The sequence below is a fragment of the Giraffa tippelskirchi genome, chromosome 6 (genome assembly GCF_054371585.1).
Source record: "Giraffa tippelskirchi isolate mGirTip1 chromosome 6, T2T-mGirTip1v1.2.pri, whole genome shotgun sequence".
In the NCBI taxonomy this organism is placed as follows: domain Eukaryota; kingdom Metazoa; phylum Chordata; class Mammalia; order Artiodactyla; family Giraffidae; genus Giraffa; species Giraffa tippelskirchi.
The window spans coordinates 15,129,337-15,150,419 of NC_137280.1; the positions used below are offsets into that span (position 1 = coordinate 15,129,337).

At 40.1% G+C, this 21,083-nt stretch overlaps 1 protein-coding gene and 1 long non-coding RNA gene across 3 annotated transcripts in view; one reads left to right on the forward strand and one right to left on the reverse strand.

The window, feature by feature from the left end:
- Positions 1-11,055: 11,055 nt before the first annotated feature.
- LOC145511016 (uncharacterized) lies at positions 11,056-12,462 on the reverse strand. Its single transcript, XR_014057372.1, has 2 exons — positions 12,264-12,462; positions 11,056-11,949 (listed from the first exon to the last, which is right to left on the reverse strand). It is a non-coding gene; the product is annotated as an uncharacterized LOC145511016 (long non-coding RNA).
- Positions 12,256-21,083, forward strand: part of LOC145511015 (uncharacterized) — a 32,394-nt gene continuing 23,566 nt past the window's right edge. The window contains exon 1 of one of the 2 annotated variants that reach the window (XM_081503354.1): positions 12,256-12,575. The gene's annotated coding sequence lies outside the window, so the exon portion shown is untranslated. The remainder of the gene's footprint in view (positions 12,576-21,083) is intronic. The other variant, XM_081503355.1, reaches the window with a different exon arrangement.

Below are 21,083 nucleotides of genomic sequence, written 5' to 3' on the forward strand. Positions count from 1 at the left end.
TTTCTCTCTGGTCTTTCCTTTCAGGTTAATGTGCCTCACTTCCACAAATTCCTATAAAGTCAACACTACTCTTGGGAATTTTAAGAGGGCCCAGAACACTAATATTTTGTCAGACAAATTGAACATTTTTTTCACCTCCAAAGTTTCAAATTTAATGATGAAAATGTTTCACGTAAATTTTTGTGTCCATCTAAGTGTGTAAATCCTTCTCTCCAGATGGCTCAAAGAATGTTCAGGAAAATGATTCCCCTGATTGCAACTATTCTTTTCAGAGTTTGAAGACTGATGTCAGGTGAGCTTTTATCCACCTTTAGCAAGTAAAGGGAGTGGAAGAACAGAATGATAATAGTGACCTATTCTACCTATGTGGTGTAAAAACATCCATTCTACTTATAAAATTCCAGCAATATAATTTATATTATATTCCAGGAATATAGTTTCTATTAATTATCTTTCATTATTGAAATAATTGTTTCAATATTATGACAGCCAAAGGGAACTGTGTCAGCTTCTTCTTCCTGTATTCATTTTTTAAAAAACTGTCACTTAGACAAATTAAGTCTTTCTGGGGAAAATTATCGAGCAGAATCAATATCCAACATCAGAAGGTAGTATGCTCTAACACTATTGCTTCCCAGGAATCTACCAGCAGACTTTAGCCCTGTCACTTACACACTTCCCTACAAAGCTGATTATAGGTTTATGCTGTAAGTGCTCAATATTGACTAGTACAGGAACACTCCAGAATTACTTATTATCTTAATTTTCCAATGCATTCTTTCTTCCCTTGGCTGATGTGTGAAGCTAGGCTTCTAAGGATTTCTTCAGTGTCCTTATTAAGAACATCTGTAAAGAAAATCAGAATGAAGTGTTGAATTTCACCCATTTGGATTTCATTAAAGTGTCTATAGTTGTCAAGCATTTAGAAAGTCAAGACACTAAGAGTTTGGGGTTTGACCCAAAGGAAATTGGTCCTCATTTTAAGGCTAAACAGAAGGGATCACTGAGCCACAGTTTTTTAGGGAGATTTAAAAAAAAAAATCATTCCTTTCAGATACATGCCCCTAAAGAAGGAAAGCTTAAACAATCATACTTTCTAATGGTAAGTTTTCTAGTTTGCCAAAGCAAAGTGTGGGTTTATTGCAGAGGTTCTTAACCCCGAGTTCATGGACTACTGGTGGGTCCATAGGCAGACCTCAGAGAGTCCATGAACTGTAAAATTTAAGCAAAACTTCATGTGCATATACACACATGTATTTTTTTCTAGGAAGAGGAAGCTACAGCTTTCATCAAATTTTAAGAGACATCTGTGATTCAAAAGAAGTTTTAAAATGTTGGTTTATTTTTTTACATATTAGGTGTCTGAAAATTCTCAAAGTGTCTGGATGAGCAAAGTTTTCAATTTCTTTTTTACTAAGAGTACATAAATGTACATAACTTTTAAAATGCTTCAAAAGGTCAACTAATTTTTAAATTAACAAATGATCAGAATTTTAGTAATTTTGAAATCTCAATTATGACTAAATTCACCTACATATACACTCTGATTGAAACAGGTTTAACAAAAGTAACCTCACTGATTATTTGGAATATATAACATAAAAAGAATAATTTGGTCGAAAAGCGAAAATATGTTGTATTGGTAGCACAAAATGATTTAAATCTTAAAGAAGCTTGAAATTTTCTCATTATATTTAGTAATAATAATATTTGTTAGATTAATTAATTATGCTGTAATTAGAGTGGATGAATTAATTTATAATGTGACTGAAATCCACTTTGAGTAAAAACAACAATTACATTTCATAAGGAACAGTAAATACAATAAATTCTGATGTGAAAAATCCACTGAGTATAAATTTGTAACATTTAAACAGAATACAAAATAATCTGATCATCATTACATTAATTATCACTACATACATAGTTGGAACAGTTGGTAAAATTTAAGAGGTCATTTTAAGCTCAAATACAATATATCATTTTTTCTCTCCATGTGATTCTTAAAAAGCATTGTTTTAACTGGATCCTATAATTACATTTGGCTTTTAAAATAGATTATTTAGTATATGGTAAACCAATGACATTTTTTTAAGTGTGATTTTCCTGGTGAATCATCTACTTTAGACTGGACTCGAAACACAGAATGTAGAAACACAGAATGAATCTTTAATTCATCGGCTATCTGCCACTTGTCCTCATTTTATATTGCAAAAATATATATGCAATTTATTTTTATCCCTTGAGTTAAATTTCAGACATCTGTCTATTTTTATTTATCTTTGCTCCTTGTGCAGCAAGCTTTCTTTGGCCACCTTCTTGAATTACCAATCCTCTCGGATAGTTCTTAGCTTATTATACGTGAAGCTGGCTTATTTCCAAATTAACTTGGCTAGTCTCTTAATCTTTCCCATCCTCTCTCAAAACCCCTGATCAGCTCTCGAGATACTCACCAAACCAAACTTAGTTTCCAGACTTCACAACCCTCTCCCTCCCTGCACTCCCTTGATATATATACTTTATATCATCAATTTTTCCTTTCTTATGCTATTTTTCAGATGACTTTATTCTCTCCTCAAACTCGTCTAACTTTGCCTCAAAATATTTTCTTCCTTTTAATTTGCCTTTAAAACATACTTAAATTTAAATATTAGTGAAACATGGAGTCTTAAAGAGTTGCTTTTTTTTTTTTTTTTTTACAGTTAAGGCTTTTTCTGTTTTATCTATTACTGTTTAAGTAAGGTTAAGAATCAGTAAAGGTTATAGTATATGAATTCTACCTCAATGAAGTTACTAATAAAAAAACCAAAAAACAGTAAAGCAGAGAAAACCCCCCAACAAAGTAAAGGAGTGTAGAGTAAAGCATTTTAAAAGATAAAAACTGCAATGTGGACCCTAGATATTTATCATTATTGTAATTACTGAATTATGCACTGAATTCTCTGAAGCTTTCCTATAAACTAATAATCTAAACTCCTCTGCTAACTCATTGCCCTACAACTATTTATCCAAATGCAAGCTATGTGAAAGCGTCTAGCACAATGGTTTGCATATGATGTGTCCAATATGTCTTGAAAAACAAACAAAAATTAAAGTACAATTGATAGAATAAAATCATATATATTAGTATAAAGACTAGAAGAATTTAACCTATGCCTAAAATAGTTTGGAGCCAATTTAAAGTTATGTTTAAAATCTTATTCTTTGATGTTAGAAATGATATGTGCTGTAATATATATATAGGGTTGGAAAACATCAGATTAAGAATCCATTTTTCAGATCTTTCTTAGCAGACTGTTAGTAAATATCAGTTGAAAATTGATTTTATAGATGATTCCCAATATGCTGATTGAGAATATGATGATTCCCAATATGATGATTAGGAATATGATGATTCCCAATCAACTTTCTTCTCATTATGGGGATCTCACAGTTCTGGTGACCAAAGAGTATTTATTCCAACATGGTTCCTCCTTTTGGAAAGAGAGAGCAACTTTTAAATTTTCTATTAAAATATGCAACAAGTTGTTTTGCTCAGCAGGTGTTTTGTTTTCTTCAACCCCACCTCCCTTTCCAGCTCTCAGCACCAGTGAAGAAGGAAACATTATTTATCAAACAAATTAAGGATCAGAGCTGATGGGCACTAATTTGCTCCTGAAGACAGCTAGCCTATGTTCAAGTGGTGGTTTTCATTATGCTTCAAGAATTGAAATGTCTTTGAATTGGAAGGTACTTTAGAAATGTCTTTGTCCATCCCTCACATAGTATTACTAATGGAAAGAGCACTCATTACTTAAAGAAGTTGCAGATTCCATTGTTAAATAACACGGAATGAGAGAAAAGTCTTAGGCTCTGTTCAAAATTCACCTCCTTGTACCTTCCAATGACTGGCCTCAATCCTGTCCTCTACTTTCCCTAAGCGGTTAGAGGGAGGAAGGGGAGGGTGAGAGAGAAGAAAATTTCTCTTATATAAACAGATGAGATGTTTGAGTTGTGCTTTGTAAAATGTTTAGAATTGTTAGAGAATTGGGCACACCACTAGGTCCTCAGAAAAATACATGCTTATTCTTTTCTTTGCTTAGATTCTGGACTAAGAAGTTTTCATCTCTTTCATCCAAATGAGTCTGTGAATTTAGCAAATTTTCAATCTTCCTGAGAGATCTGTCAACAATTACCAATGAATCAATGTTAGCACACCTTATGGGAGGAGGCAGAGGGAATTAGAAGCTTCATTGTTTTATTTCCTTCTCTGGTGGTATGGTAGGAAGGAGGATTAACTGGTTAGAGCTGAAACCTTACTGGGTAAGAATCCTTTAAATCCTTGGCCCAGATTAACTGAATGATCCCAGCGTTGAGCACACAGGTCATCGAGAGTACTTTTATGACACTTATTTGCCTAATAACAAAGCTGTTTGCAACCACCTACACATTTAATGAGGAGATTCCATTGTCCTCCTCCTGCAAGTTCTAACTTGCTGTATTTCTATCTTGATTTAAAAGGGCCTGAATTGCATGATAGTAGCTCAAGCTGCCAAAGGCCATAGTTTCTTCATTTAAAATAAGGAAAGAAAAAGAAAAGAGATATTATTAGAGATCAGGCAGCAGGACTCTTAAGAGTCTACACCTGGCTGGACCAGGTTTGGCTCTTCCTCATCTATTAATTCATCCAAATAATAACTTCCAAAAAAGTAGAAAAAAATGAGTCACTCTGGTACCAACTTGAGATAATGTGTATCAGCTTTGATCACATGCTCAGAAGTTTGGGAAAACGAATTATTATAAACTGGGTGTCATCCTCAGCTCTTCCCTGGAAACACTTTTCTTAAATGTTGCTTTTGATCATATTTTAAAGATGTAATTAAGGATTCCTTTTCACTAGTCATGTTTTCTTTCTTGAGCTAAAGCCTTATGGAAACAATCCAATGGAATTATACAGCTATGGTTCCACTCACAGGAGCTCTTGGTAATGATTAAGTGTGCCTGGACAAAAGAATACGGAAGAGGTGTTTGCCTAGTGGGTGTATCAATGGGGGTGTCCTTTTTATTTTGATAAAAACCTGAGATCCTATGAAATCCCTGAGATATACTGTAACCAAGAAATTCCTCTGATTGAATTTATATTTTCTTCCAATACTTCCCATTCATCTGCTAGCCATTCAACAAATATTTGAGTATCTCCATGTGTTAGGCACCATATTAATCTAGTATGAGAGACAAATACAAGAAAAACATGAATAAATAAATAAATGACATGATCCAAGTATATGTTGGTGTCTATGGCAGATATGTAGAAGTTTCCCTAGTCAGTGAGAGAGAAACGGAAGGGGAATAATGGATACTCCCTGGAGAAGGTAAATGTGATTTCAATAAAGAGAGAGCGTTCAAGTGACTTTCTCCAATGGAAGAAGCTATCCCAGTAAAGATCAAATAGTTATGGCAAATAACAGTTTCCTTTAAAGCATAATCCATGGCACAAAAGTCTCTTTGGACTCTCTGAGCAAAATAATTTTGTAGTCAAATAAATCTGAAACTTCACAGTGCACATTAACAGTTCTTGGGATTGACGCATATACACTGTTGATATGTATAAAATAGATAACTGAGAACAGACTGTCCAGCACAGGGAACTCTGCTTGATGCGCTGTGGTGACCTGAACGGGAAGCAAGTCCAAAAGTGAAGGGATATATTGGGTTGGCCAAAAGGTTTGTTTGGGTTGAAAAATCTGAATGAACTTTTTGGCCAACCCAATATGTATGTATGTGTTTAGCTGATTCATTTTGCTGTACAGTAGAAACTAACACAACATTGTAAGGCAACTATACTTGAATAAAAATTAATAATAGTAAAAAAAAAAACAAACAGTTAAGGTCTCAAAGAAGCCCAGTAGTAAAGAGATCTGACTAACAAAGCGTAACCCAGCATTTCCTACACTGCCCTGACAATAACATTTCTTTTTTTTGTTGAGGGGAGACCTACTGCCATCATGACAGATTCCATTAAAAACTTGAACCTCAAGAGGATAATTTCCCATGAAAAATGGATATTCTTGGCCAGTGAAATACATTTCAGCCTTTCTATGTTTCACCGATAACCGTTAGCATAAAATGGTTAATGGAGATGGCTTTTAGAATGGGCAAACTGGGCCACCACTTGGAGTCTCTTGTTGACTCAATTTCTGTGCTGACTACTCAGAAAGTCTGCATAGAATCCCTACCTTAGAGTAGAGGAAAACCGACTGGAGCCCTAGGGCAGACTATGTCTCCACATTCCTTGAAACAAGTGTGAAGAAACAAATAAAAGAACTGCCATTATGAATTGTACTAAAGCCATGATCAAAAGTCTCTATACTTTGAAATACCTAATCATATTATAGGATTAAAAGCACATGAGTGAACACTAACCAATAATTTATTAATTTCTATATCTACTTACATCTTTTAATTTTGAAAACATAAATTTATGGTTCTTTCTCAATTATACTGACAAAACCTTTTTCTTACTCTCAATCTGGTAGGTCCCTTTTGCTATATGCTTGTAGTTGTACTTTGACTATAGTCAATTTCTGTATTCACGTTCACTTTTCATAGTGACTTTTGAGAAGAAAAAGGGTTTTGAAAGAATAAGAAGAGTTTGCAGAAGTCTCATCTTTTCTAGGATTTATGAAAAAGGTGTAATACTCGTATAAAGTTACGCTTATTTGATTGTGTTCTAATAAGGCTCTACTGTTGAGCCCATAGTATAAGGCCATACTCCTAGAGATAAATACGATCCTCTTTGAGGAAAGTGAGCATCCCTGTATCAATCATCTGGAAAGGGCATGTCCTCAGATCAATATCAAGATCTTAGAAGGTGGGTCTTGGACTTGGGCGAGAACCCCTGACTCCCTGTGGGATCATAGTCTTGCTGGACTTTTAGATATAATGACTATTTGATGATGCTCCCTGGAGGTATGGAAAAATGGCTTCTCCCATTTTTCTAGGGAGAGGGCAGCTAGGCAGGAAGGCAGCTAGGCTTTTAGTCAATGGCCTGAGACCTTTATATACATTATTTCCCTGAATTCTTATGGCAACTCTAGAAGTTAGATGTTATCGAACAGAAAAACTTAAGTTCTGAGTGTTTAAGTGACTTGACTAGAGTATGTTCAACCTCTGGAGTCAGATGAAACCTCGATTGAAATCCCACTCCCTGGTAGCTATGGGATGTGGGGTAATTTGTAATCTCTCTGAGTCTCGATTTCCTCATCCACATAGAACACAAATTGAACCTACTTCTGAGGATTGGGCTGGGCTGGAAGGTAGCACCTTGTAGGGGATATTAAGATGAAGTGATTCATTTCAGATTATCAAGCGTTATGTTGCTCTCTGTGTTCATTCCCATCTAGTTATGTGCAAGTTGTTAGCAAAGCCTTACAAGAGTTTAGCCTGGCTCAGGTCTCAGTTGTACACTAAGGACCTTAGGTGAGAACCTGGAGTACATTTTCAGCTCAAGGAGTTAAAAGAAGAGACAGTAACCTGTTAACATAGTCTATGTGTTGTGTGTTAGTTGCTCAGTCGTGTCGGACTCTATGCTACCCCATGGACTGTGGCCCACCAGGCTCCTCTGTCCATGGGATTCTCCAGGTGAGAATCCTAGAGTGCATTTCCATTTCCTTCTCCAGGGGATCTTCCAGACCCAGGGATTGAACCCGGGTCTTCTGCATTACAGGCAGAGCCTTTGCTATCTGAGCCACGAGGGAAGCCTGGTTATTATGGTTATTAATAAGAACAATAACTATCAGGTATCTAGTACCCACTCTGTGCCAAGCACTTTACAGAGGCCATCTCATCTAATCCTCACAACAGTTCTCAGAAGTAGGTTCTATTTGTGTCCTATGTGGATGAGGAAATCAAGACTCCCAGAGATTACAAATTTGCACACATCCCATAGCTACCATGGAGTGGGATTTTAATCGAGGTTTCATCTGACTCCAGAGGTTGAACATATTCTAGTCAAATCACTTAACTTCTCAGAACTTAAGTTTTTCTGTTCGATAACATCTAACTTCTAGAGTTGCCATAAGAATTCAGGGAAATAATGTATATAAAGGTCTTAGGCCATTGACTAGAAGCCAATAGGTGTCCCCCAAAATGGTGCTTATCATTATGCTTTCCTTCTGTCTTTCTGGACAAACCTTCTTAATATCTTTCAAGGCTTCCTCTTCTGACGGCCTGCTAAATTCAGTCCCCTAAATTTGTTTTCTATCTAAGCACTCTCCTTAACACAGGGCTTTCAGTTAGCATTTTTATGCTGGTGACCTCTAAGTCTTTACCATCAGCCCTGGTCACTGCTGAACTCCAGACTCAGATATCCACTCATCTGACATCTCCACTCATATGTCTCATAGACACACAAAATTCATTATGTCCCACAGTGAACATGTCATCTTTCTGTTCTCATTCTGACTTCTCTCTCAGTAAGTGGCATCATCAATTTTCCAGGTATCTAACCTAACCTGGGAATCTTTCTCTACTCCTCATTCTCACTCATCCCTCCCACTCAATTAGTAATCAAGTTCTCCCAGTCTTTTTTATTATCTCTTGTATCAGTCCCTCCCTCTCTCCCTGTCCTCCCCCAATTTCATTTCTACAGCCACCATCACTGCCTAAATTCAGACTTTCACCACCTCTATCAGGCAATACTGCAATCATCTTCTAACTGGTTTCCCTACAAACTACTTAACCCCTCCTATGTGTCATTACTGACAAAACGATCTTTCTAAAAAGAAAATTGTGTCATGTTTCCCACTTGAAATCTTTCAAGAGCTTCCCATAACTTTCAGGACAAAGTTCAAATTCAGCACATAAAGCCCTTCAAGATATAGCTTCTTCCTACTTCTTAAGCTGTAGTCCCCACTATTCCTTTATTTTTCATTTTACTCTTTGTATTTGCTTTAAAGAATTGCTTGAACCTCTCTTGTTTGGTTGCTGTTCAGTCCCTAAGTTATGTTTGCCTCTTTGAGACCCCCTGGACTGCAGCACACCAGGCTTCCCTATCCTTCATTATCTCCCAGAATTTGCTCAAATTCATGTCCAGTGAGTCAGTGATGCCATCCAACCACCTCATCCTCTGCCACCCCCTTCTCCTGCTGCCCTCAGTTTTTCCCAGCATCAAGGTCTTTACCAGTGAGTTGGCTCTTCACATCCGGTGGCCAAAGTATTGGAGCTTCAGTTTCAGCATCAGTCCTTCCAATGAACCTCTCTAAAGGAAGCTATGTCTACCCTTGGGCCTTCAGGCATGTCCTTTGGATGCTCATCCTTCCGTCCTTCCTCCTCCTCTGCTGCCCCCTTGCCCAACTGTCTCCTCTTCCAACTCTTTCCTTAACATTCACCTTAAGGGGAACTTTTCTGGAGAGCTTTTTCTTGATCTTGACTCTGGTATTTCTTCTTAATACACCCATGTATTGCTATGTCAGAGTGCGTTTCATAACACTCACCTTTTTCACTAGTTTGTAAACTGGATCCCCAAATTTGTCCAATGTAGGGGCCTTAGCACATAACCTGTAGCATCCAGCCCACAACAGATGCAGACGGACTCTTGGTTTATGAAGGAATGAGTTTAGGAAGAGAGATTTCAACCCTTGGCTCTGTAAACCTAAGAAGCTAGAGAAAGTTTTTTTTTTTTTTTTTAAGACATTACATTGCCGGAGATTCCTTAAATCTCATTTCTTTCTTCCCCACCCAGTCGTTTTTCCATTTTACTTATGGCCAGGTTCCACCACTCACCCTAGGAACATTAAGACAACAAACAGCTTTTAGACACACTGGTGGCGCTAGTGGAAAAGAATCTGCCTGCCAATGGCGGAGATGTAAGAGACACGTGTCTGGGAAGAACCCCTGGAGAAGGGAATGGCAACCCACTCCAGTATTCTTGCCTAGAGAATCCCATGGACAGAGGAGCCTGGCGGGCTACAGTCCACAGAGTTCCAAAGAGTTGGACATGACTGAAGGGACTTAGCATGCACATGGAACAAGCAGTTAAGATGCAAAGTATTCCATTTGATGGCCTAGAGAGATGAGATGGTGTGATTGGGACCCACCAAACCAACACACACCCTGCCCTCTACAAACTTTACCTTCAGTGCTCCTTCGTAAACCTGAACCAGAGGGTTAGTTTTAAGTGGCTCTGTTTGGTTTTATTTTCACCCCCTAAATTAGGATACTTTAAAAATTATTGTTATTATATTAATTGATCTCTTCACTTTCTTTTTCTTTTTGCATTTTTTTTTTTACTTTTCTGAATGTTTTCCCTTTTAAAATTTTAAGCTATTTCTAACTTCTCTTCCTCTGAATGTAATAGAGATAAAAAGAAAATCAAAACCAACTAATTCAAATGGTCATCAAATTCTTTAAAAAACCTCTTAATGGGGGAGAGCCTCTGAGTTGGAAAAAGAGCATAGGAACCATATGGCTACTCAACAACTTTATCTAGTAAACAGTGAAATGAAAGGAAAGAGGGAGTTAGTGACTTGCCCAAAGACACTTAACGAGTTGAGCACAAGAGTTGTATTGGGTCCTAAGTCCCCCAAATGCCAGTCTTGGCAATCTCTTTTTCCTTGAAGATTCTCTACTTGTGCCCATAGCTAATACATTTCTGTTTATGGAGAAGGAAATGACAACCTACTTCAGTATTCTTGCCTGGGAAATCCCATGGACAGAGAAGCCTGGCTGGCTACCGTCCATGGGGTCACAAAAGAGTCAGACACCACTTAACCACTAAACAAGACCATCCTAAAAATAGTTTCAAGAATAAAGGCTATTTTCTTACCGCCATTGTTGGTTTAAAAAACAAAAAAGCATTAAAAAAGATAAAGTTAGTATGCCCAAAAGTTGCTAATAAAAGACAAAGTAACTAAAAGTTATTAAATATCCAGGGCTTCTCTGGGAGAGAAACATCATGTATTGGTGTCTAATTTAAAATTGCTTTGAATTTTTAATTTAATTTTTAAATTGTATATTAATTTTAAAATTTAATTTTTAAGTTAAGATTGTTTTAATAAAATGATTTATCAAAAATCATTTGACTTTGGTTGGCCGTTTATAGTTTACCTCAAAGTTGATTTTCCTCAGTTCTGTGATTTAAGTATTTCCCACATGGAGCAAGTAATAAATTTGAACTTATAAAAAAAAGAATATATACATATATATGTCATATATACACAGTTAACTATAGTTAACACACTGGGCAGAAAGAAGCCATGTGGTCGACCACGCTCAGAGCTCAGACATGGCTCCGGATATATTGCCTCCGAGGAAAGTAAGAAAGGTCACCAAGAGACTCCAGGCTCGCGGATACCAGCAGCCTGGAGCTGGACAGAGCCACTGTTCCTCTGGGGCTTTTCTTCAAAGAGTGAAATGATGCACAAAGGAAAAACCAGGGCCTTGCCTGCGCGGGCAGCAGGGCCTTCTACGAAACCCGGAGGCACGCCCATCTCTGGCGCTTGGCGAGAGACAACTTCCAGGAACCGGTCATTGGCAAGAGTCTTTGGAGAGTCGGCTTGGCCTGACCTTTGGGCGCCCGCTCTGAGCTTCGGGGCTGGGGCTGTGGCAGGGGGTCAGGGCGCTCCCACCGCCCGGATGCAGGCACCTGCCTGAACGTCTGCCTCGAGGATGGGGCGTTTTAGGAGCCTGGACCCCCTGCCTGAAGTTTCTCACTGCCCCGCGCGACACCGGTAAGAGACAGCCCCGGTTCTGTCCTTGAGTCTCCGCAGCCTGGGCACTGCCCGGGTCAGAGACGGATGGTCTTGAGTTACAACAAACGTCAAACCCTCGGGTTTCACTGATGGAGAATGTCCAGGACCTTCGACTTTACCGAAGGATGGAAACTCCTGCGCGTGGAGATCTATTTCCTTTTGAGGGTTATTTCTAGATATTTAGGCAGCGCCCCTTGTATACCAGAAACTCTATTATGTACTGTAGTAAAAAAAAAAAAAAGATGAAATTAGCCTCATATTCGGGGACAGTTTGCTTTTAGTAAACTTTTAGAAACATTAGCTTTTAAGATGGTAAGTGTCAAACAGATCTAAGTGAGGGGAGGACGCAGGCGAGAGGGGGAGTTGGGGGAAACAGGTGGAGAGAGGAGAGGGTTTCAGATGGTTAGAAAGAGAAGGGAAGAGAAATGAGAGTGTTGAAGGGGAGGTGGGTGAGAGAGAGGGAGGGGAGATGGCGAAAGAGGGAGGAGAGGGAAAAGAGAGGAGACGGGTAAAAGCGCGGGGTGGGGGAAGGACCTAGAGGAGCGCCTAGACGAGCGGGTTCGAGGGGAGGTAGGCGGGGAGAGAGAGAGAGAGGCCTAATTTGTGGGCCTCTCTTCAGTGCCCTCTTCCTCTAGAAAAGTCTCTCAAGTCCCCAGAGACGCTCCCGGGATGCCTCCCCGTCTTGCCAAGCGCCGTCCGGCTGCCTGACCGCGCTCACTCCGCGGCCAGCAGCGCGCCTGCCTCGCGCTCTCCAACCTACACGGAACAGGGGCCCGACGACTTCCGCCTGAACCAAGGGATCGCCGGCCTCGACGGCCGTCCTCCCGCGCGCAGGCCGGAAGCCAGGTGAGGGCGGCCTGAGCTAGGCCCCGCGCGCCCAGACCGTCGGGCCGGGAGGGAGGCTCCCGCGGCGAGACCCAGGCGCGGGCCCAGCTCCCGGAGAAAAGGCGCGAACCTGAGGACGCCCGCATCGGGAGACGGGGGCCCTTGAGGGACTCGCCTCGGTTGACGCTTGTTTGTGCTACTCCTGCGCGTTTTACTCGCTGAGAAGCGCACTGGGGGGCCGTTAGAAGGGAAGGCGCCCGGCCGAGCCCTCCGGGAGGTGGCGGGAAAAAACGGAGACTCGGGCGAGGATGGCGACTGCTCGCTGCAGCCAGGGCTCGCTCGCGCCTTACGCGGGGAGCAAGGGGCGGCCCGGAGCCGCAGGCCCAGATGGGAGGCTGGCGCGCGGCCCAGTCAGGATAGGAACACGGGGCCGGCCGCGGACAGACCGACCCCGCTCCCGCGTCCGGGGCGTCCGGTGTGGCCCGCGTGGGGGCAAGCCCTGGGCGGCGGCCTGACGTGGGCGTGCAGTCGAGACCGCCCCGTCCTGGAGTCTCGCCCTAGACGGAGCCGAGGCCTGACGGGATCACTGGGGCACAGACCAGCGTTCTGGGCCCTGTTCCGTCTCCCGGTGGGCGCCCGCGTTTTCCCGCCTTCTGTGCGCCGCGGGGTCGCAGCGCCTGGGGCTGACTGGCGGGAGGAGGGCGGCGGAGCCGGGGAGGCAGCCCGGTCCACGGCCTCCACCCCCGCGGCCCTTCACGGCCGGCAGGAGGCGCTGTGCGGACGACGTAGAATACAAAGATTTTCCGGATGGCGTTTTCGCATCTAGGTTAGGACTCCTGTAGGTGAGGGACCCGTCCAGACAAGTTCCGCCTTCATCTTCTTCCTCTCCACTTTAATGTGTGTGTGTGGTTTGTGTGGCATGTGTGTGTTGGGAAGGAGTTAGTCGGAAGGATGAAATGTCAGCGAAAGAGATCGTAAGTAGAAAATCTTAATATTTCAGATTCGCTGACGGTTTTAAAGGGAAATGTAAGGCAGAAATTCTGATTCTTGACTATTTGCAAAGGGCTCGCTCCAGTTCCTTCTTCATCTTCTCCTCTTTAAAGTGTGTGTGTGTGTGTGTGTGTGTGTGTTGGGAGGGACTTAGAAGGATGAAATGTCAGCGGAAGAGATCGTAAGTAGAAAATCTTAATTCAGATTCGCTGACAGTTTTAAAGGAAGATGTAAGGCAGAAGTTCAGATTCTTGACTATTTGCAAAGGGCTCGCCTATCACTGTCATTTGTTAAAGATACTGACAAATGGATCTAACACTTTTATAAGACATACTCATTCGCAGGGTTTGGTTCAAATTCTTTTCTGGAAATAAGGGTTTGTTCAAAACTATTTCTGCTTTTTGCTTTCTGTAAGCTCACATATCAGTAACAGGAACAAGGAGAAGTAACTCCAATATATAATTGAAATTTCAATATGATTATAAAAATATTGTGTTTGGGATGGTCTTTATCAAACTAAGAATCCTATTATTTGCAAATGTGTCATGGTCTGTGAATCATTAGTGAATCCACTGGAACTGGAGCAGTTGTGCAAAAATGAAATGTGTTATTGAATTTATCATCATACTTAAGTGTAGGACCAAATCATATCAGTGAATAATCTTTGGAAAACTCCCATCAGAAATAAAAGGAAATTCCTGAACTTGTGTTTATGGCCAATGTAAATTCTTGTGTTCTGTATGGATGGTAGGGCTGTGAGGAGACTGAATGGCACTGCCTTAATCTGTGTATATTTTCAGTCTCAGAGAGATCTGCCTGTTAGTAGATATTGGCACTCCTGAACTTTGGTTTTTAAAGTGATTTTATGCTGTTTTGGAAATCATTCAGCAGTGATTATAAATACAAAATGACTAAAATGTGCAGACTATAACGAGACATTTTATTCTGTTAATGACTAGTCTAATATATGGAAGAACTAATTTCCAAACAAAGGCTCTATTTAAAAAAAACTATCATTTATTTTACATAGTGTGATGTGAAAGTGAACCTGTTCTAGTAACTATTTCAGGACCTCGGGATATTAGACTTAAAACCTGCATGAATTTTTGGGAAAAGAAAGAGTTTATGGTTTAAACAGATGATAATGGAACCTGACTAGAAGGAAGCCTTCTGGCTTCCCTGGTGGCTTAGTGGTAGGGAATCCACCTGCCACTCCAGGAGACACCGGTTCGATCCCTGGGTTGGGAAGATCCCCTGAAGAAGGAAATGGCAACCCACTTCAGTATTCTTGTCTGGGAAAATCCCATGGTCAGAGGATGCTGGTGGGCTACAGTCCAGGGGCGTCACAAAAGAGTCAGACACGACTTAGCAACTAAACAACAACAAATCCTTCCAGGTTTTGCTTACAGTTTAGTTTCAACCTGATATACAAGTTTCTCATAGTGTGATTCTATGTCTTCTTTGAATATGTATATAAAGTAGTTAAATAGAATAGTTTATTTTTTATTTGATAAAGATTACATTAGATAAGTAGGTAGTAAAATTACATGGGAAGTTATATATAATAACGACATTACTTTACCTTTGTGTAGTATTTTGTATCTTATAAAGTGCTTTAAGGTATGTTTATCTCATTTGATTTTCACAATAAGCCTTCTGAAGTAGATAGCATTGTGTTGGTTCTTTTACTGGGGAATCAGGCAGACAGTGGTGACCTCAAGTTCACATAGCCAGTTTGTAGCAGAGGAAAGAGTCAAACTCCAGATATGGGTAGACATTTCTTTTTTGTATATATCTTTGCTTTTAAAATGGTACATTTTAAACATATGTTTTTAGACATTTTAATCAAAGTTTCTTTCAGATTACTCAATCTAGATTATTGGATGATCTATTTTACTCCAGTAAAGACAACATGGAGGTGAGAATGATTGAAATGTATCAAAAATTTTGCTTCCAACACTTGGCTTAACCAGCACTTAAATATGTTCTATGTTAAATAGGTGCAATTATGCTATATGCCTCCGGCTATTTTTGTGTTTCATCGGTTTTATATGTCAGAATATTATTTTTGTTTATTATTTAGGATATATATCCCACTGGACTACAAATTTCATTTGTGCAGAAAATGAATTTATCTATCTTGTTAATAGATGTATCCTTAGTACCTTACATGTGCTAGGAATATAGTGGATATAATCAGTACACCATAAATAGTGTATTTATGTAATCCTCCACCTCATCTCTTTGGAAATTCAACCCATCCTTCAATTTCAGACAGGAAATTCAGCCTGTCAGATGCCTCATCCTCTGTGAAGTTCTCTGATCACTCCCATCTGTAAATTCTCCTGGTGCTTTGTATTTCTCTCATTATTCACAGCTTTTATTTATTTTAGTTCCTTCCTGTTTGTGTACATTTTTAAAAATTTACCTCTTAGACTTTAAGCTTCTTGTGGGTAGAGACATCTTACCTAGCATAATGTCTTGTACTATGTATTCCATTAATGTTAATTAAATGAATAAAACCAAAACTGTATACATGTGCTATTTAATATGAGCCTTTGCAACTTGATTATAAGTTTTATGGTAAAATTTATAAGCAAATATATATTTGCCCTAACAAAATAAGTTGCATGCTCAGTATTGGTCATGATCATTTTTATTAGGGTAGTTCCATCCTAAAGGAGATCAGTCCTGGATGTTCATTGGAAGGACTGATGTTGAAGCTGAAACTCCAATATTTTGGCCACCTGATATGAAGAGCTGATTCATTTGAAAAACTGTGATGCTGGGAAAGATTGAGGGCAGGAGGAGAAGGGGACGACAGAGGATGAGATGGTTGGGTGGCATCACCGACTCAATGGACCTGGGTTTGGGTGGACTCAGGGAGTTGGTGATGGACAGGGAGGCCTGGCATGCTGTAGTTCATGGGGTTGCAAAGAGTCGGACACTACTGAGTGACTGAACTGAACAGTTTTTTTAACCTCATGATATATTAATATCATTATATTTACTGAAACTTTGAACATTAACCTTATCCTTAGAACAAAAGTTATAGGGATTTTCAGTATAGCTTTTTATGCCTAACAGAATTCATTTACCAGATTGCATCTACTACTTCTCTAGACTGTAAGATGTGTAATATAACAATACCCAATGCTGCTAAGTTGCTTCAGTCGTGTCCGACTCTGTGCGACCCCATAGACGACAGCCCACCAGGCTCCCCCGTCCCTGGGATTCTCCAGGCAAGAACACTGGAGTGGGTTGCCATTTCCTTCTCCAATGCATGAAAGTGAAAAGTGAAAGGGAAGTTGCTCAGTCGTGTCCGACTCCTAGCGACCCCATGGACTGCAGCCCACCAGGCTCCTCCATCCATGGGATTTTCCAGGCAAGAGTACTGGAGTGGGTTGCCATTGCCGTCTCTCACCCAATACCATTGCATATATTTTCCAGAGATGAAAGACTGATTAACATTCTGTGTTACTACAATTTTCTAGTTTTTTTTAACACTAGGAAAAATTAGTACTTGAATGGCACGTTTAAAAAAAAAACCTGAATCATAAGCAACTATTTTTTGTTTTTTTACTCCTAGAACATGATTTGAGGGAAAGGGAGCTTCTTAAGTTCATTTATTCGGCTTCCAAAATTATAAATGTTGTTGTCTCAATGGCAGAATAGGATTGGATCTCAGTGGAAAATTCTTGCTCTTCACACCAGTAATTTCACATATGCAGTACTACCAGAAGTGTGCTAGGGATAGATATACTTACTGACTGAAATTTATGCCATACCCTTGCAGAATGAGCTGGCTCTTCCATAGCATTCTATACTAAATTTGTTGGGACATTTAATTCTTACATCTAATTCCCTTAACTCCCCCATGCAATTTGAGTAATCAGCAACCAGTAATATCTTGATTTTCAAACTGCCCGAAAGACTTGGTGTTCCTGAATCAAATGAATGGATTTTGAGCAGAGAATGCAGAAGCAAAGTTGTGATATATATAGTTTTGAAGTGGAAAGTTGGTGGGGAGAGAGGTTGATGGTTTTTCTAGTCTAAGATTTAATATATAAAAGTACAAATTGAGAGTCCAGACCACCTGACCTGCCTCTTGAGAAACCTGTATGCAGGTCAGGAAGCAACAGTTAGAACTGGACATGGAACAACAGACTGGTTCCAAATAGGAAAAGGAGTCCGTCAAGGCTGTATATTGTCACCCTGCTTATTTAACTTATATGCAGAGTACATCATGAGAAACGCTGGGCTGGAAGAAACACAAGCTGCAATCAAGATTGCCGGGAGAAATGTCAATAACCTCAGATATGCAGATGACACCACCCTTATGGCAAAAAGTGAGGAAGAACTAAAGAGCCTTTTGATGAAAGTGAAAGAGGAGAGTGAAAAAGTTGCCTTAAAGCTCGACATTCAGAAAACTAAGATCATGGCATCCAGTCCCATCACTTCATGGCAGGTAGATGGGGAAACAGTGGAAACAGTGGCTGACTTTATTTTTATGGGCTCCAAGATCACTGCAGATGGTGACTGCAGCACTGAATTAAAAGACGCTTACTCCTGGGAAGGAAAGTTATGACCAACCTAGACAGCATATTAAAAAGCAGAGACATTACTTTGCCAACAAAGGTCCATCTAGTCAAGGCTGTGGTTTTTCCGGTAGTCATGTATGGATGTGAGAGTTGGACTATAAAGAAAGCTGAGCACCAAAGAATTGATGCTTTTGAACTGTGGTGTTGGAGAAGACTCTTGAGAGTCCCTTGGACTGCAAGGAGATCCAACCAGTCCATCCTAAAGGAGATCAATCCTGGGTGTTCATTGGAAGGACTGATGTTGAAGCTGAAACTCCAATACTTTGGCCACCTGATGCGAAGAGCTGACTCGTTAGAAAAGACCCTGATGCTGGGAAAGATTGAGGGCAGGAGAAGAAGGGGACGACAGAGGATGAGATGGTTGGATGGCATCACTGATTCAATGGACATGGGTTTGAATGGACTCAGGGAGTTGGTGATGGCAGGGAGGCCTGGTGAGCTGTGGTTCATGGGGTCGCTAAGAGTCGGACACAACTGAGCGACTGAACTGAACTGAGAGTCCTTAAAAAACTGTAATATGATATATTTAGCTTCCCAGGTGGCACTAATGGTAAAGAACCTACCGGCCAATGAAGGAGACACAAAAGATGCTGGTTCTATCCCTTGGTCAGAAAGATCCCCCTGGAGGATGGCATGGAAACCAACTCCAGTATTCTTGCCTGGAGAATTCCATGGACAGAGGAGCCTGGCGGGCTAGAGTCCATAGGGTTACAAAGAGTTGTACATGACTGAAGTGACTTACCACACATGTTTGCTGCTAAAATTGTACTGCTTTTTAAAAAATTGAAGTATGGTTGATTTGAATGTTGTGTTAGTTTCAGGTGCACAGCAAAATGATTCAGTTATACATATATATCTATTTCAGATTCTTTTCCCTTATGCTGCTGCTGCTAAGTCGCGTCAGTCATGTCCGACTCTGTGCGACCCCATAGGCAGCAGCCCACCATGCTCCCTCATCCCTGGGATTCTCTAGGCAAGAATACTGGAGTGGGTTGCCATTTCGTTCTCCAATGCATGAAAGTGAAAAGTGAAAGTGAAGTCGCTCAGTCGTGTCCGACTCCTAGCGACCCCATGGCCTACCAGGCTCCTCTGTCCATGGGATTTTCGAGGCAAGAGTACTGGAGCGGGTCGCCAGTGCCTTCTCTGCTTTTCTCTTATAGGTTATTACAAAATATTGAGTATAGTTCCCTGCACTATATAGTAGGTCCTTTTTTGTTGATACTTCTTTCTTTAAAAGAAAAAAAAAACCCTATGCAGCTCAAAATTTAAAGGTGTAATCCTAAAATGTCTTTTATTTTGGTTAATTTAACTAAATGAAAGCAACTTTTAGAACTTTTTTCCCTAAACTTTGGAATGTAATATATTTTGGCCAGGTGATCTGAAATAGAAAACAGATAAAGATGACTTAGTGGTTAGTGAAACACCAGTCTGAAGCAGACAGCTTACTTTTTTCCCCCCTCTTCATTTCCCCTGGACCAGCTGTTAATGTTTAACCTTCATTTACTACTTCAAGAGTCATATTTACACTTCTCCAGCAACTCTTTATCCATATGTTCCTTGGCCTTATACATTATATAAGGTTTTTTTAGGGCAACTTCCTAATCTGCTCATTAAGAAAATGTCACACTTACCCCAAATAACCCTATAGAAGATGTCAGATGGTATCACTACTAAAATGACCCCATGGAAGATGTCATCTGATATCAGTTACAGGCTTCCTTTCATTTTTGCCAGTAACAGTCTGCCAGGTTGTTCTCCCCAAATTTAGACAGCTTGAATATTTCCTTTTCTTTATTCAACTGATAGAAAAAATCTTCTAAAAATAATTCACAATTTACCTAATACCAGATAATGAATTCAGCTTCTTTAAGAGGATCATGAGACAAAGATAATTTTTCTTTTGTCAAATCAATTGTCTTATTTGAAACAAGTGATCATTATTTGGTTTGTAAATTTCAAACTGGAATGTTACTGCTTTAAGACTGTAGGGGATGTGACCAGAAAGAATGGAATGGCCTTTACCTCTTATATGATAAATTGCCTTTTCCTAGTTCCTTATGTGCCAGATATTGAAAGAATTGACAAATAAGGCTTGGGAAGTTTTTTTTTTTATGAACAAATCATCTTTATTAGTTTGCCTTGGTCACTTAAGATGGTTATATATTGGAGAAGAAATTAGGTCAATAAATTTTCAAATGATTCTGTCTAGATTTGGTTGTTGGTTATTAATAGTATTTAGCTCAGTGAAGTTGAACTAAGATTCCTATATTTAACACTTTGCCAGGAGAAATATCAATAACCTCAGATACACAGATGACACCATCCTTATGGCAGAAAGCAAAGAAGAACTGAAGAGCCTCTTGATGAAAGTGGAAGAGGAGAGTGAAACAGTTGGTTTAAATCTTAGCATTTGGAAAACTAAGATCATGGCATCTGGTCCCATCACTTCATGGCAAATAGATGGGGAAACAATGGAAATAGTGAGAGACTTTATTTTTTTTGTCTCCAAAATCACTGCAGATGGTGACTGCAGCCATGAAATTAAAAGACGCTCCTTGGAAGAAAAGTTACGAGCAAACTAGACAGCATATTAAAAAGCAGAGACATTACTTTACCAACAAAGGTCCATCTAGTCAAAGCTATGGTTTTTCCAGTAGTCACATATGGATGTGAGAGTTGGACTATGAAGAAAGCTGAGTGCCAAAGAATTGATGCTTTTGAACTGTGGTGTTGGAGAAGACTCTTTAGAGTCCCTTGGACTGCAAGGAGATCCAGCCAGTCCATCCTAAAGGAAGTCAACCCTGAATATTCATTGGAAGGACTGATGTTGAAGCTGAAACTCCAATACTTTGGCCACGTGATGCAAAGAACTGACTCACTGGAAAAGACCCTGATGCTGGGAAAGATTGAAGGTGGGAGGAGAAGGGGACGACAGAGG